Source organism: Nuphar pumila, chromosome 11 (assembly GCF_984573655.1).
Source record: "Nuphar pumila chromosome 11, dmNupPumi1.hap1.1, whole genome shotgun sequence".
Taxonomy (NCBI): Eukaryota; Viridiplantae; Streptophyta; class Magnoliopsida; order Nymphaeales; family Nymphaeaceae; genus Nuphar; species Nuphar pumila.
The window spans coordinates 80,657,030-80,672,888 of NC_143259.1; the positions used below are offsets into that span (position 1 = coordinate 80,657,030).

General features: G+C 37.5%; 1 non-coding gene across 1 annotated transcript; it reads right to left on the minus strand.

Annotated features, from left to right (window-relative positions):
- Nucleotides 1–14,416: 14,416 nt before the first annotated feature.
- LOC149822446 (small nucleolar RNA R71) lies at nt 14,417–14,519 on the minus strand. The gene has a single exon (XR_016426322.1). It is a non-coding gene; the product is annotated as a small nucleolar RNA R71 (small nucleolar RNA).
- Nucleotides 14,520–15,859: the final 1,340 nt, after the last annotated feature.

The window sequence follows — 15,859 nt, forward strand, 5'->3', positions numbered from 1 at the left end:
GTGGTACTCCGAGCATATCAATCCAATCGAGCTGCGAGAATTCGATAAGGTGGTCAACCTATTCATTGAGCGATTTCTGTTCAATACTGAAGCGCTCCCAACATTGAGCCATCTCTGCAATCTAAGGCAGAATGAAAATGAAAAGGCAAGGGACTTCATTCGTAGATGGAGAGAGACCTGCAACAAAATGAGGGATCCTATATCAGAGAGGCATGCTTTATCGCTGATCCTGAACAACTTCTCACAACCTTTGAGAAGTCTTATCTCCACCTCGCCTTCCAAGTCTTTCATAGAGCTTACTGAACGAGCTGAGTGGCTCGAGATGGGGTTGGAGAACGGTGTCTACGATGGTATCACCCTCGTCAAGAACAATCTAGATCCAAAGAAAAAGGCAAATTTCACCTCCTTCGCCAATATCAGCCGCAATGATAACAAAAGTAGTAAGGGCAACCATGCGGATCGAGAGGAAAGACAGAATAGCAAGCTATCTCAGCCTAACTTTCCACAAAAGGAAAAGATAAAGCGTGAAGGTTGGAGTAGTGATCGTGTGTTCACTCCTCTCAAACAAACACTCGAAGAAGCCCTTGAATTCATGCTGACTAAGGGATTAGTGAAGCTCCCAAAGGCCACAACTCCTCCCACCATCATGGGAAGGTTCAAGAATCAGTTTTGCAAATTCCATCGGGGAGTGGGGCATGACATTGATCATTGTTTTGTTTTCAAAAATATTGTTCAGGATTGTATTGACAGGAGCCTCCTTGCTGAAGAAGAAGAAGAAGACGAGCTGACCATCTTGACCAAGCCTTTCCCAGATCATTTAGAAAATTGACGATGCTAAAGTTTTCTGCTTTCTTTCTTTCGTTTTGCCAGTCACCTCGTAGGGGCAAGTCCGCCCAGTTTTTACAACCTTTTTGTCGAGTGCTTATGCAGTCTTTTGTTATCAGTTCTGCTTATCAATAAAATATTAATTTTCTTCATCCAATACTTCTTTCTTTTGCCCCATTAGGGCACCTGTTTTCGTTTTAAAAGAATCTCCTTTGCCTATTCTTTTCAAGATGAGGGGCAATCCCAACATCGTTCATGAGAGAAATGAAATTACCTATGAGGGTTTTTTAAAAATCGTGAAAATTTTGAAAATTTTCTACAAACATCTTCGTTATGATCACCCAAAAGTTTAATATTTCCGTCCAATCTTTTTCAACCATCGCGGTGATCTTCTTTTCTAAAATTGGTTTCGAACCATTATCTTTTACAATCAAACCTTGTGTTGATTTTCTTTTCCAAAATTAGTGTTAAACCAAATTGTTTTCAAAATCAACCCTCATGATGATCTCTCTTCAAAATCAACCCTCGTGTTGATTCCCCTTTTAAAGATCAACTCTCACGCCGATCATTCTTCAAAATCAACCTTACAGTTGTTTTCCTTCCCCAAAATGACTTCTCACTTTCAAAATAACATTCTCCTTTTACTTTAAAGATCCCATGTGCAAACACTTTTTTCACTTCTCATTTTGCTTTTATCATTTCAAAGGGATAATATAATTTTGTTTCCTTTCCTTGATTATTAAGCATTGATAAAATTATTAAATTTGCCAATAGTTTGACACCATTTTATTTGCATCTCTTTCCTTTTCACAAAATGTCTCCTGTGAGGAACGATCTTGAGGATGTCTCTCAATCAAGAAGCCTGTCACCTTATTCCTCGATTATCCTTCTTTGTATTCAAAATTTTCCTCCCTAGTTACACTGGGGCATTTTTTTTTTTTGAAAAATCTATCTTTACCTCAAAACATCCTGTATGCAGGCAGGATAAACCAATCTATCATTTTGCATGTATGTGCACCCACTCGCATTAATTTTGCATTCATTTACATTTCATGTGCATTTGCATTCCATTTTGCATTAATTCTGCATCCATTTTCTTCCCCTTCAGGTTAAGGGATAAACCTGAATCATTTTCCATGATTTTCCAATTTCTATTCATATCCCCGTTCAGGATAAGGGGTTTAATCCTGAAAATCAGACCACATACATCTAAATATGATGGTCTTTTTCATTGCAAGTCAAATAATCCAGTCCTCGAACTGGTCATTCTCAAAACTTTCAATCCCAGCTCTCGCACTGTCGATTTTCAAAATTCAGTCTTCTGATTAAAGATTTTCCTTTGAGATTCAAGCCTTGACTCGAACTTTCCTGCTTTCCTTCGAAGATTTGAGTTTTAACTCAAGTTTTCTTTCCTTCAAAATCTAAACTTTTCAGTTTCTTTTTGAGATTCGAGCCCTGACTCGAACTTTCCTGCTTTCCTTCGAAGATTTGAGTTTAACTCAAGTTTTCTTTCCTTCAAAATCTGAACTTCCCAGTTTTCCTTTGAGATTCAAGCCCCGACTCGAACTTTCCAACTTTCCTTTGAATATTTGAGTTTCGACTCAAAAATCTGAATTGACCTAGTTTTTCCTTTTAAGATTTGGGTTTCAACCCAAACTTTATCTTCTTAGAAACCAAACTTCCTAGCTTTCCTTCGAAGGCTCGAGTTTTGACTCGAATCTTCCAGCTTTCCCTGTAAAACCTGAGTCGTCATTCGGATGGTTTTTCAAAACCAACTTTTGAGTTAGGCTTACCTTCAAAATCCAGTATTATGCTAGGACTTACCTTCAAAATTCGAACTTCGTATTGGATTTACCTTCAAAATTGAGTACCATCGTCATGGATGTGTCAACTCGGATGTCAAGCGATTTCTTTTACTAAGGATTTCAAGAACACTTTGTCAATTTGTTAATCAATTACCTGTTGATTTCAGAATTTTATTTCACAAAATTTTACCTCAGTTTACCTTCAGTACTACTTCTAAAAAGGCAAAGCTTTTTTGAAGAAGGATTCAAAATCCATATTCTTTCTATTGGCCAACCAAAAGGATGAAGGATAAATCCTCGATATGGCCAGAAAAGAAGATTCAATGTTTTGCAAAGCCATAGATGATTGATATTGATCGCAGTCAATGGCACATTTTTAAAGACCATTCTTGTGAAAATGAGACAGTGGAAATATCCTGAGCGCTAGAAAAAGAGAGAATTCATCCAAGCCCTGTATCCTCAAAATCACCTAAGCTGCAATTAAATATCCGCAAAAGGGATCTCTCACTTGTCGTCAAGATGAAGGCGAATTAAGCGAGTAGACCCCAGGGGCTAAAGAAGATTTGAAACATCTCCAAGATGACGGAGTTTGCGACGGATTCTTTCAGAGAAAGTCCAAAGCACTGTCGAGATGAAGGCAGATGCGATGAACCTCCCGACAATCCTCAAAAGATATTTAATTTCCGCTATCATCCAAAGATCTCTAACCCATGAGCCAATATCGTCAAAGAAGGATCGAAACATCTCCAAGTTGAAGGAGTTTGTAACGTACCCTTCCCAAAAAGAGAGAAAGAGAGGAAAAAGTCAGAACATCTCCAAAATGAAGGAGAATGTAGCAAAAACCCAAGAGAGCCAAAAGAGCGCAGGAAGATTATCATGAGAGAAGCTCCCAGGATATCAAACTGCCACATTTATCAAGAATCTTCTTTAAATTTGTGAAATTCTATTATCAATATCCTTTCATAGATTGCTTTCATGATATCAAATTCTCTTTCCTGTTCATATCAAGGAAATTGATAACTTCTTTGAAGAAGGTCAATCGCAAGCAATTTGGATTTCAAATCTTGATTCTATGAAGTCAATCCTGTTTGGTGGTAATACTTCAGGTAGAAAAGAAGAAATATTTTCACAACAATGAGCATCATTTTCAATTACTTTGAATCAACAAAATTTTCAACATTTTGACAATATTTTCTAGCTATCCTGACGTTAAGTGAGAGCTTGATGTTCATATTGATGCATCTTGACCCCTTCGAGAGATTTTCCTTTGTCGTCTTTCACATTGTTGAAAGATTAGCCTTATCTCCGAAAGGATAGCCTTTATTGTCTTTCACGTTGTTGAAAGATTAGCCTTATCTCTGAAAGGATAGCCTTTATTGTCTTTCACGTTGTTGAAAGATTAGCATTCTCTCTGAAAGGATAGCCTTTAGCATCTTTCGCTCTGTCGAGAGACTCGCCTTCTCCTTTCTAAAAGGATCACCTTACTCGTCTTTCGCTTTGTCGAGAGATTCGTCTTCTCCTTTCTAAAAGGATCACCTCATTCGTCTTTCGCATTGTTGAAAGTATCGCCTTTCCCCTTTGGATTGCCTTTTGTCATCTTTCGCATTATCGAAAGAATCGCCTTTCTCCTTTGGATTGCCTTTATCATCTTTCGCATTGTCGAAAGAATCGCCTTATTCCTTTGGATTGCCTTTATCATCTTTCTTATTGTCGAAAGAATCACCTTATTCCTTTGGATTACCTTTGTCATCTTTCGCGGTGTCGAAAGAATCGCCTTTCTCCTTTGGATTACCTTTGTCATCTTTCGCAGTGTCGAAAGACTCACCTTATTCCTTTGGATTACCTTTGTCATCTTTCGCGTTGTCGAAAGACTCGCCTTGCTCCTTTGAATCGCCTTTGTCATCTTTCGCATTATCGAAAGAATCGCCTTTCTCCTTTGGATTGCCTTTATCATCTTTCGCATTGTCGAAAGAATTGCCTTATTCCTTTGGATTGCCTTTATCATCTTTCTTATTGTCAAAAGAATCGCCTTATTCCTTTGGATTACCTTTGTCATCTTTCGCGGTGTCGAAAGAATCGCCTTTCTCCTTTGGATTATCTTTGTCATCTTTCGCAGTGTCGAAAGACTCGCCTTATTCCTTTGGATTACCTTTGTCATCTTTCGCGTTGTCGAAAGACTCGCCTTGCTCCTTTGGATCGCCTTTGTCATCTTTCGCGTTGTCGAAGGAATCGCCTTACTCCTTTGGATTGCCTTATCATCTTTCGTGTTGTCGAAAGAATCACCTCATTCCTTTGGATTACCTTTATCATCTTTCGCATTGTCGAAAGAATCGCCTTGTTCCTTTGGATTACCTTTATCATTTTTCGCGTTGTCGAAAGAATCACCTTGTTCCTTTGGATTACCTTTATCATCTTTCGCGTTATAAAAAATCGCCTTGTTTCTTCGGATCGCCTGCGTGCATCTTTCGCATTGCCGAAAGAGTTGCCTTATTCTTCGTTGGAAAAATTGCCTTATTCATCTTTTGCAATATCAAAAGAGTTGCCTTACTCTTCTTTGAAAGAGTTTGCCTTGTTTGTCTTTCGCGTTGCCGAAAGAGTTACCCGTCAAAAGATTGCCATATCCATCTTTCGCATTGTCGAAAGAATCGTCTTACTCTTTACCATATTCATATTTCACAATGATGAAAAATTCATCGGTTCGTCTTGATCATCTTCCAAAATTGCCTCTTACAATGCCATTTCCATCGCCTCATTCCTCTTCAGGAAAAGTTGTCTTATTCACCTTCCATTATTTCATCTTTCGCCCAATCAGGACAAGGGTACAAACCTGAGCCTCATTTGATGAGGTATTTCATTTTCATCACCCAATCAGGTTAAGGGTATAAACCTGAGTCTCATTTCGATGAGATATTCCATTTCTCAATTAGGTCAAAGGTTAAAAACCTGAGCTTCGTTCCATACGGAGCATTTCCTGTCCCATCCAGGTTAAGGGCATAAACCTGAACTTCAGAGAAAATCTATGTTCTCTTCATTTCTCCATTTCATATCTACCATCTTCCTCGGGCTAATTTTCTTCATACCCAGTCAGATCTTTCTAACTGGGGCATTTTTTTATATAGCCCAAATTTGGTGTGTTTTCTTTGCCACTAAGCTCGGCCATAAGCCGGCTTAGTAGCAAAGAGGGGCATCTGTAAACACCCCAAATTTTCACTCACCTTATTGACATTTCCACCGATCATTAGATTCTGGTTCTCCGAAATCAATGAAGGGCAAAATGGTCATTTTCTGAAATAGAACCTTGCAGAAAGTCTAAAATTTCATTCTTGAGTCTCAAAACTTCTCTATTTAGACTCAGAGACATCTTCAAATTACAAATCCTCCAAATCTCATGCTTAACCAGAAGTCAGAATTTTCAAATTCAAATTCAGAGTGGCAATTTTGTAGAACATGTCTTTGCATAGCATTGCATCATTTCACTGCACAGCATGTCATTTTGAGATCCAGAACTCTTGATTTTCAAAATTGTCAATTCAGATTTGATTTCTAAACTTTTCAAAATTGATTTTAAAACCCTGGGTTTTCAAAATTATCAATTCTTTCCATTTTACCCCCAGGACCCCGAATTATGAAAAGTTTTCTCAAGAAAACAATCTGGATGGTTTTAATATTTCAAAATTTCGCCAGTCGAAGAGAGGGGGACACAATTCAAAATTCATAAGACCTTATTTCAAACTTTTACAAAAAGGCTCTGAATTTCCCTACTTGTTTCAAAATTTTGCCCCAAAGAACCATTTTCTTCCAAGTTTTGAAATCAAGCCAAATTTTTGCTTCGTGTTTTCCAAAAACTAGCCTACTATTATGAAAATTCCAAAAATGTATCTCACTTGGCTCGGATTTCAAATAAATGATGTGGGACCCACCTCGAGGTGGGGTCACACTCAAACTCTCAAAAAATTCTCCTATTTTTAAAACAGTGACCACCCAGAAGTGACACCGATTTATAAAATTCTTTTATTTTGATTTAAATTTTAATAAAATATTTAGTGGGCCCACGTAGGTGGCACCCCACTAAGATTCTTTGCCAAAAGAAAGAAATTTTTTTTTTTTGAGATGGCACACCAAAACCAAATCCGTCTTCAACTCATTTTTTTTATTTACTTTCAAGACCAAATGGAGCCACTGTAAAACCCTACCAAAAATTTTGTTTTACCTAAGTTTTAAAAAAAATATATATATACTTCTGGAAAAAAAGGAGCCGCCGCCCCACCCTTTTCAAATGGCGACATTTTTTGAAAACTTTCAAAAGTTAGTTTTTTTTTTTAAACTTATCAAAAATCTTTCATAAAGAAGCCCGAGCTTTTGGCTGAAAGGGCGGAACTTTTTTTTTAAAAAGGAGGCTTAGGCCATCCGAAAGAGGGCTTGGATTTTTTTCCCTAACCCTTCAGCGCCCCCTTCTTCACGGATTCCCCTCTTGGCTAGCAGGAGAGAACTTGTGGAGGTCCTCTTGGCAGAAACCCTCTGCTCCCCTCTGAAGATTCGATCCCCTTTCCTCAGCCGCTGTGTAACTCAGCTTACATCGATCCAGTTTCTTTAAGAAGCAGTCGAGGAAGGCATTCCCTTTTCCTTCTCCATCCCCTGGCCCCTCTCCTGATTCGGTGGAAGGATTTGATCCATTCCAGCACACGAAGGAAGCATCGTCTCTCTTGATTCACAGGACCCTTATCTGCAAGGAGGGCTCTTCATTTTGGAGGATTTTCATCCAGATTACAAGGCTCCACGAAGAGGAAAAGATCGGCCCTCACTGAAGCTCTTGGTTGCCGTGATCAAGAGGAGACCCACGGCTCCAGACCTCTCATCCCTCAAAACCCCGGTTCCTCTCGGCCGGCAGGAGGCCGATTGATGTTTTTTTTCCTCTTTGGTTTTCGCAGGAAATCCAGCGTATTCCATTTCCTTAAGCTCAGCATGCAAAAAATCGCCCCTTTTCCTGCCAACTACAGGTCTGGTGTTGCGGTTTCTACATTTGCAGCGTGAAGATGTTGTGATTTCTGAATCCTGAGCTTTTCTCGGATATGTATTACAAGAAGCTCTGGCCAAAGGAACAGTTGGTGACGTGTTCTGGTTTCAGCCATTTGATCTAAGTTTGGACTGGTGAGGTTTTCATTCTTTTCTGTTTTGTATTTTACAATTTTTGATTTTTTTGTTTCAATCGATGATCTGATATCTTGTTTTTCATTCCCTGTAATTTAGTTCACTTCCTTTCATTCCTCGATTTTCCTGTTTGGCATTCTTTTGATTCTTTTCTTAACTTTCTGTGTGGTGTTTTACAACATTGTATTTCCTAAGTATTTCCCATCTACTGTTATTCATTACTTGAGTTCATGTTTTCCATTTATTAAATTCCTGTTGTTCATCATTTGATTTCACTCTTCTTTGTAATTTCCAGTTTTCATTCAGTTTTCTGTTTTTCAAACATTTTCCTATTTGCTTCCATTTCAGTCATCCCTGTTTTAGTTTTGTTCAGCATTAGAATTGTGTTGTTTGATTTCCAATTCTAATTCATCATAATGTTTTTGTTTTACCTTCATCAAAGGATTCATGTTTTCTGTTTTTTTTATAAATTCTGTTCATGGTTTAATTTCCTGTTTCATATGCTCTAACGTTATCCAATTCAGTAATTTTCTGCAGACTTTTGTTCAGTATGCTTTCTGCTTTGCCTTATTTCTCTTCTGCTAACTGCATTTGTAATTGTTGCATTTTCTCATTTCTTATTATTTCTTCATTCAGTATTTTAGCCGATTTCCTATTGTCTTTCTCGTAGACTATTTCCAATTTAGTCAATTTTGAATTTCCTGTTTTAGTATATATTTCATCTAAATTGTAATGCTTTTATGTTTTTATTTCCATATTTCGTACTGAATTAGATCTTAGCTTTCTTGTTTTAATTTTTAGTTTAGATCTGCAATTGTGTTTTCGGTATAATAAGTTTTTAGAAATATAGGTAGATGCCTTTTCCTGCCAATATACCTCCCTCATCACATGTCATTTAGCATAAATTTAAGCATTCTTCGTTGTATATATATATATATATATATATATATATATATATATATATATATATATATATATATATATATATATATATATATATTTATACTTGTTTCCTTGAGTATCTTGTATATCCATTCCTTGTACTAATTCTTATTTTGCAGGAAAATTTGGAGGATGTTGATTCTTTCTACGCTATGTATTTCATTTATTTTGATTTATGTCAGAGATGTAATAATCGAACTTGGAATAATATTTACTTTTACTGCTTAGATTAGGCTGCATCTCATATAGTTTGATTTCAGTAATATCCTGCTTCTATGATGCATATATCTCAATTTTCAAAAATCACTGTGGATGAACACGAATGGCAAGTGCACCAACTCTTAGAGAGTTGATGAACTCGGTGGAATCCATATTTACGGCCCTAGTCGGAATATGGATGAGACCCAGATCCATCATCTCTCTACCAGTCACATTGAGCCTACACTCTTAGGCTATCTTAAAATGCACATCATATTTCCAATTTTTCAAAATATTGTGAATTAACTCAAGTAAACTCTGAACATATTGATGATGCATGAAATGCACATCATGTAAACAAGTTTTTCATGCGTTTTGTATCAAGTTTAAGGTTTTAAACCCATGTTTAGATGTGTTTTGATAGTAAGGGGCTATGGTTCGAATTTCAGAAAAATCGGAGTTAAAATGAGAGAGTTATGGCTATTTCAGTGTTTGGGCACGGATTTCGAGGTGGATCGGATCCATATCCGACCCAATTAGGTCAATTGGACCTTGGATCAACTCTTAGAAAGCCCAAAACCCAACCCACACACCTATCCATACCCATTTCAAAAAGTTTTTCTAAAAACCCCCCAGAAAGTGGCGCCTAGCAATATTTTATTTTTTAACACTCTTTCTGAAAAATGTCAAAACTATAAATAGTTTTTTTTCAAGAACCCTAGGCGTCTTTGGCTGTGTTTGGACGCCCCCTACAATGACTCTACAGCAGCAGCTCCTTCCTCTCCATCTTCCCCAAGTGTTGGCCATTGAAGATCGACCTATGCTTGATTTTCAAGCATATTTTCAAGCTTTCTTTGGTTTCTTTTCCTTTCTTTCTTATTCCTTGCTGTCTTTTCACCATTTTTCTGTACTTTTGCAGGTGTAGCAGAGGTGGAGACCATTAACCTTGGGCGGGAGTGCGCAACACACCACCAAGGTGAGCCGGCCCTACCTCCATCCGGCTTTCTTCACCCCCCGGTCGTCGGATCTTCCAAAAGGTAGGTCTTCTTCTTCCTTCTCTTCTAGATAAAACCGATTTGTGTGTGTGGTTTTTGTTTTGTTATTTTCTGTATGTTTCTTGTTTTTCTTTTTATTTCAACCTTAGAATAGCATGCGTGCACAGACCAGCACGTTAGATTAGGTTTTCTTTCATTGGTTGTGTATTCGATTTATGTTTTTCCATCGTTTTTATCTAAAACGTGCAAATCGGCAAGAGGCTTTTCTAGTCGATTTGGGTTTTTGTTTCCAGCGTGTTATAGGTGTTTTCTTTTTAGAAAATCTCAGACACAAATTTCATTTTGATTCATTTTAGTCGTTAGGTTTGTTTGTGTGTTGTTTTTGCTTGAAAAGAAGAAAAATCGGCTAGACTTTTTCTAACCGATTCTTGATTTTCACAAAAAAAATAATTTTTTGTTTTGATATTTTTGTTTCGTCCAGTATGTGTATTGTGTTGTTTTGCTGAAAATCTCATTAGAAAATTTCATTTTAGTTCATTTTATTCGTGGGTTGTGCTTGTGTCTTGTTTTGATGTTATTTTTAAAAAAGAAAAAAAAATCGGCTAGGATTATTCTAGCCAATCTTTGTATTTTTGTTAAATGCATGTATTGATGTTGGTGAACCGTGTAGTTGCTGTGTGTTTTAGGTGTTAACAGCAGTATATAGTTGTGTTAGTCATTTCATTGTTTTAGGATTGATTTAATTAGTTGTTTTAATCAATTTTTCGTTTTTGTGTTTTGAGTCTATTGTTGAAAATTATAAAAATCAAGTTTTCTTTTTTTTTATGTTTTTAATTCCAGCATAGTGCTGTTCTTGTTAGCCTTGGTGTAATTAGGAGTCCTTTGTATTATTCTCTAATTTAGTTTTATCAAATTAGTGGTTATTTAGTTTTATTGCTTTTTGTTAATTTATAATTTTATTTTTTATTTTCGTGTGGTTCTTCTTCTTCCCCAAGGTGGGGCGGCAGCCATTAGAGCTCCCCTGGAGCTCTTGGTCGATTTTTTTTAGCAAGTCTTAATGGTCATTAGTTGAGTTAGGAAGGTGTCTAGGTTCAATGTATTAGGTCTTTCTTTTCTAGCCGTTTTTAGAGGTTAACTAAGTAGGTTTTGATAATTAGGTTAGCATTAACTCCTAGGAAATCGATTTTCCATTTAAGTCCCTTTTATTCCCTAGGTAGAATTAAGTCTATTAGTTTAGAAAGTAGCATCCATTAAAGTTGGCGATTTTTGAAAAGGGAGGTAATTAAAGTAATTGAAAATTGGAAAGCTTTTGGAAAAAGGAGATTCTTCAAAAATCGTGTGAGGCATTTAAGGAAGATTCGAATTTTGAATGGATATTAAAGAAGGAGTTACTCCTTAACTTTGGAAAGTGTTTTTGCAATTAAACCAAAATTCCAATCTAGGTTACACGATTTCCATAGAGCATTAAAAGCATTTTAATTCCATCTTGAAAAGCAAAAATCGTGGATTTCTAGATTGGCCTTTTCAGATTTCCAAAAAGGCATTAAAGGCAATTAAGGAGTGTAACCCCCTCTTTAAATGGGGCGATTTTTGAGAATCCAAAGCATTTCAAAGTTTGAACATTGGTAATTATTACATTCCTTTTTTCCAACCTCCTCCATTAAAATCGTGAACTTTGGTTACTACTTTAGTCTAGACCTAACCTAGTCAAACCGAGCCTAGGTCGAGTCAACCCCTCGTCTACACCCCCTTTTAGTCTAGTCAAAACCTAGCCTAGCCCAAGTCAAAGCCCAAACCGCACTTAGGTCAAATCTAAGACCAAAGCCCAACCTTAGTCAAGCTTAGTGAGTCAACCGAGCTTACCTTAGCCCATTCGAGCCTAGTTGACTAAGTCAAAGTCAAAACAAAACCTAGACCTAGCCCTAGTCCGAGTCGAGTCAAACCTAACTCGAGCCTATCCAAGTTCACCCCCCTTAGCTAAACCTAAACCGAGTCCATTGGAGTCAATCGAACCTAGTTGATTAAGGTAACTCAAAACCGAATCCAATTAGTGAGTCAACCTTAGCTCGAACCTATCTTTTTCACCCTAGTCAAATCGAACCTACCTAATCCCATCCGAGTGCACCCAAACCCAAACTAAACCTACCCAAGTGAAACCTAACCTTAGCCTTCGTTCTTTAGTTAAGTAAGTCATTTCTTATTATTTCTTTTGATTTCTATATTAATTAGTTTATTTATCTAATTTTGTTTTAGTGTAGAAGTGTGTGTACGTATAGCGTATTTATTTAGTATGTATGAAATGTGTTTCATTGTAGTTTGAATGATAGTTAGATATTAGTTAACTTAGTAGTTAGATTGTATTTTATTATTGAGCATAGTTGCATTTCCATTGTTAGTTAACTTCGTTCTAGTCATAAATTGCTTGTAGTGTTTTGTTCGTCGTGCATTTAGTGTTTTCCTAATATTCATCTGCATATACACTGTTATACAGTGTCATTTAGATTGCATTAGGTGTAGATTACATTTGATAGGGGGTAAATAGGTTCATAAAGTGAATAGTGCACTCAAATAAAAACCAGATTTTTGCCCTGTCGCAACAGAATTATTTTCTGAGCAAAAATTCTGTGTTTTCCAAATTTTTTTCTTCTATTCACTTTATTAACGTGTTATTTAACTGCATACCAAATTTCAGTTCATTCAGAGTTGAGTTGGTCTGATTTTTAAGCGTTTTGTGAAAACTGCTTTTTCTGGATTTTAAATTACAGGACTGACGATATCCTGATTTTTCCCAGATTTGAAACGCTTATATCTGGAGTTCCAGATACTGTTTTTCAATTCTGTAAAAACTGTCAAATTGTTTAATCTGTCAGTTGCAGAACAGAACAAATTTCGGGAAAATCGGACCTTGTTTGCCCTGTCAAACAGTGGTTTTCCGATAACCTGTCAGATTGCTAGTTTACACTAGTTAGGGGCAGTTTCGTAATTTTCTTAGTTTCGGCATTTTAGGTTTGTTTTCAGTAGTTTCTGTATTTTAGAAGTTGCATAATCATCATACAGCATTAGTAGAAGTAATTTGGTTAATTTTAGAATTAATTTAGTATTTTATTTAATTTTTGTTTGATAAGTAGCATTTGTTTATTATTTTCGTAGAATTAGATATAGTTTTAGTTGTTGTTTGCATAATTAAAATAGAAAACTAACTTTGTACTTTTCTGCATTTTTAGGTTGAAAAGCATATTTAGTTTCCAGGGTTATTATACAAGTGAGAAAATTCTCTAAGTGGCGAAAAGACAGAAATACCCTTGGTGTGGAGCAGAAGACTGAATGCTTGTTTAGTGTTCTTTTAGTGCTTAATTGTAGTTGTATTCACTTTATAATTGTAGATTGTCATTTGATATTAATAAATTAAATTTTCTAGAATTGTAGTTATTAATTCCTGTTCCCTGAGGATCGACCCGTACTTACCACTTTGTGGAAAGTCGGTTTTTATATTTTTGGTTGACGATTTTCCAAAGTTTTATTGAAAATAATTGTTTTAAAAAAGAGCATTCCAAAATATCAACCAAATTTTGGCGCCGTTGCCGGGGAACGGCGAATTAATTACTTTATTTCTTAGAGTTTAATTTATTATTATTTTGTTTTAGTTAGTTAATTAGTTGTTTTCTTTTTAGTTAGTAGGATTAGTAAGTGAATATAGGATTAACATAGTTAGTAAATATAGGATTCACATATTGTTCTTTTTAGGATTCACTTAATTATCATTCTGCAAGGAGCGATTAGACAGGTGGGTTTTAGAAAAACATAGTTTGTGATTTCCTGTATTTATTTGTTTTAGCATTTTAGAATAGTTTACTTTGTTATTTAATTATTTAGTATAGAATTCTGACATAGCTATATAGCATATTTATTTGTTTTTAGTTACTATTTTTTTGTTTAATTACATTTTAGTATCTGTGCTAGTTTAATTTTTTAGTTGGTCGTTTGCTTACATCTGGTCTTAGTACCAGTGTATGCAGGGTCGACGAGGTCTAGGAACCCCATTACACCCATTTGTTGACAACCCAGAGAGAATTTTACATTCTCATCGAAGTTCGGCAACAATGGCTGACATGGATCCTCCACCTCCACCCCCAGTTCTTTCACGCCCTCTGCGGGAATACTTCATTCCCACAGACTATGTTCAGGCATCCTGCATTCGGAGACCCGATGTAGGAGCGCCACATTATGAGATTAAGGCCAGCATTATTCAAATGCTTCCATCCTTTTATGGCCTTAGTCATGAGGATCCCTACCGACACTTAGATGAATTCCTCGAAATCTGTTCTACTGTTAAGATACAGAATTTCGATGATGATGCGTTGAGGTTGACTCTATTCCCTTTTTCATTGAAGGACAAAGCCAAGTATTGGCTAAAGTCCTTAGATTCTGTAGAAATAGAGTCCTGGGATCAGTTGCAACAGGAGTTTCTTCGGAAATACTTTCCCATTGGTCGCACGAACCAATATCGTAGAGCCATCACTAGCTTTTCAGAGCTAGATGGTGAGCGCTTTCATGAGACCTGGGAGAGAATGAAGGATCTCCTCAGGAAATGCCCCCATCATCAGGTGCCGAAATGGCAACTGGTGCAGAGTTTCTATGATGGATTGTCTGACAAGAATCGTCAGATGATCGACTCTTCATGCGGTGGGACATTCATGCTGAAGAGCGAGGACGAAGCATGGAGGCTATTTGATACATTGGCCGAGAATTCACTCCACCATGCTTCGAGCTCTCATTCTGATAGAGCCACACCCAGCATTCAGAAGAAAGCTGGTGTTCTTGAGATTGGTCCATCTACTGCACTACAGTGCAAAGTAGACATGATTGCTCAGAAGCTGGACCAGCTTCTCTCAGGACCATCCACTACACAGCAGGTGTGTACTCTTTGTGCCAGTCCGGCACACGAGATCACTGAGTGCCCTTCAGCAACTCAGTACCCTGAATTTGTTCAAGAACAAGTTCAGGCAGCTCAGGGTTACGTCAGACCGCCAAATAACCCATTTTCATCGACATATAATCTGGGTTGGCGTAACCATCCCAATTTTTCATGGAAGAATCCACAGTCTTCTATACAGATGCCTTCTTCCTCTCAGCCAGTTCGGCAGCCATCTTTTACTCAGCCATTTCAAAGACCGAACTATGCTCAGTCTTCTTCTTCTTCAGTTCCTTCCCCGATTCAGCAGGAGTCTGCCCCGCAGACATCTTTTGAGGAGAGACTTCTCCAGGCATTCCAAGAGGTGAAAACCTCTAATCAGAACGCCTTCGAGAAGTGTAGCCAGATTTTGAGCTCGCATACGCAGTCCATTGCGAAGTTAGAGTCGCAAATGGGACAGTTAGCTGAGGCTATTAGTAGGAGACCCGAGGGTACATTGCCGAGTCAGGCTGTCATGAACCCGAAGGGTAAGGACCAGATGACTGGAGGCCTATTTCATACTGAGACACAGCAGCAGGCTAAATCAGTTATGGCCTTGAGGAGTGGACGTGAGTATCACGTTGAGAGTAGAGAGAAGATAGAGGAGCCAGAGACCATTGTTTCACCTACGTCGGCTCAATCATCATCCCCATCCCTATCATCACCTTCATCATCTTTATCCTCAGAGAAGAAGAAGGATAGGAGTGAGCCTTCTCGCAAAGAGGAGGAGCCAGCAGAGTATATTCCCCCACCACCCTATCCCAAAGCATTAGAGTCTCCTGGTTATAGAGGGAAGCAAGGTACGAAGATCCAGGACATGCTTGATATCTTCAAGCATGTACAGATCAACCTACCTTTGCTCGATGCTATTCAGCAGGTGCCGGCTTATGCCAAATTTCTGAAGGAGCTATGTACGCAAAAGAGGAAATCCAGAGAGCGAATTCCTAACAGGGTCCATCTGACTGAGCAGGTGAGTTCAGTACTTCAGCATCAGA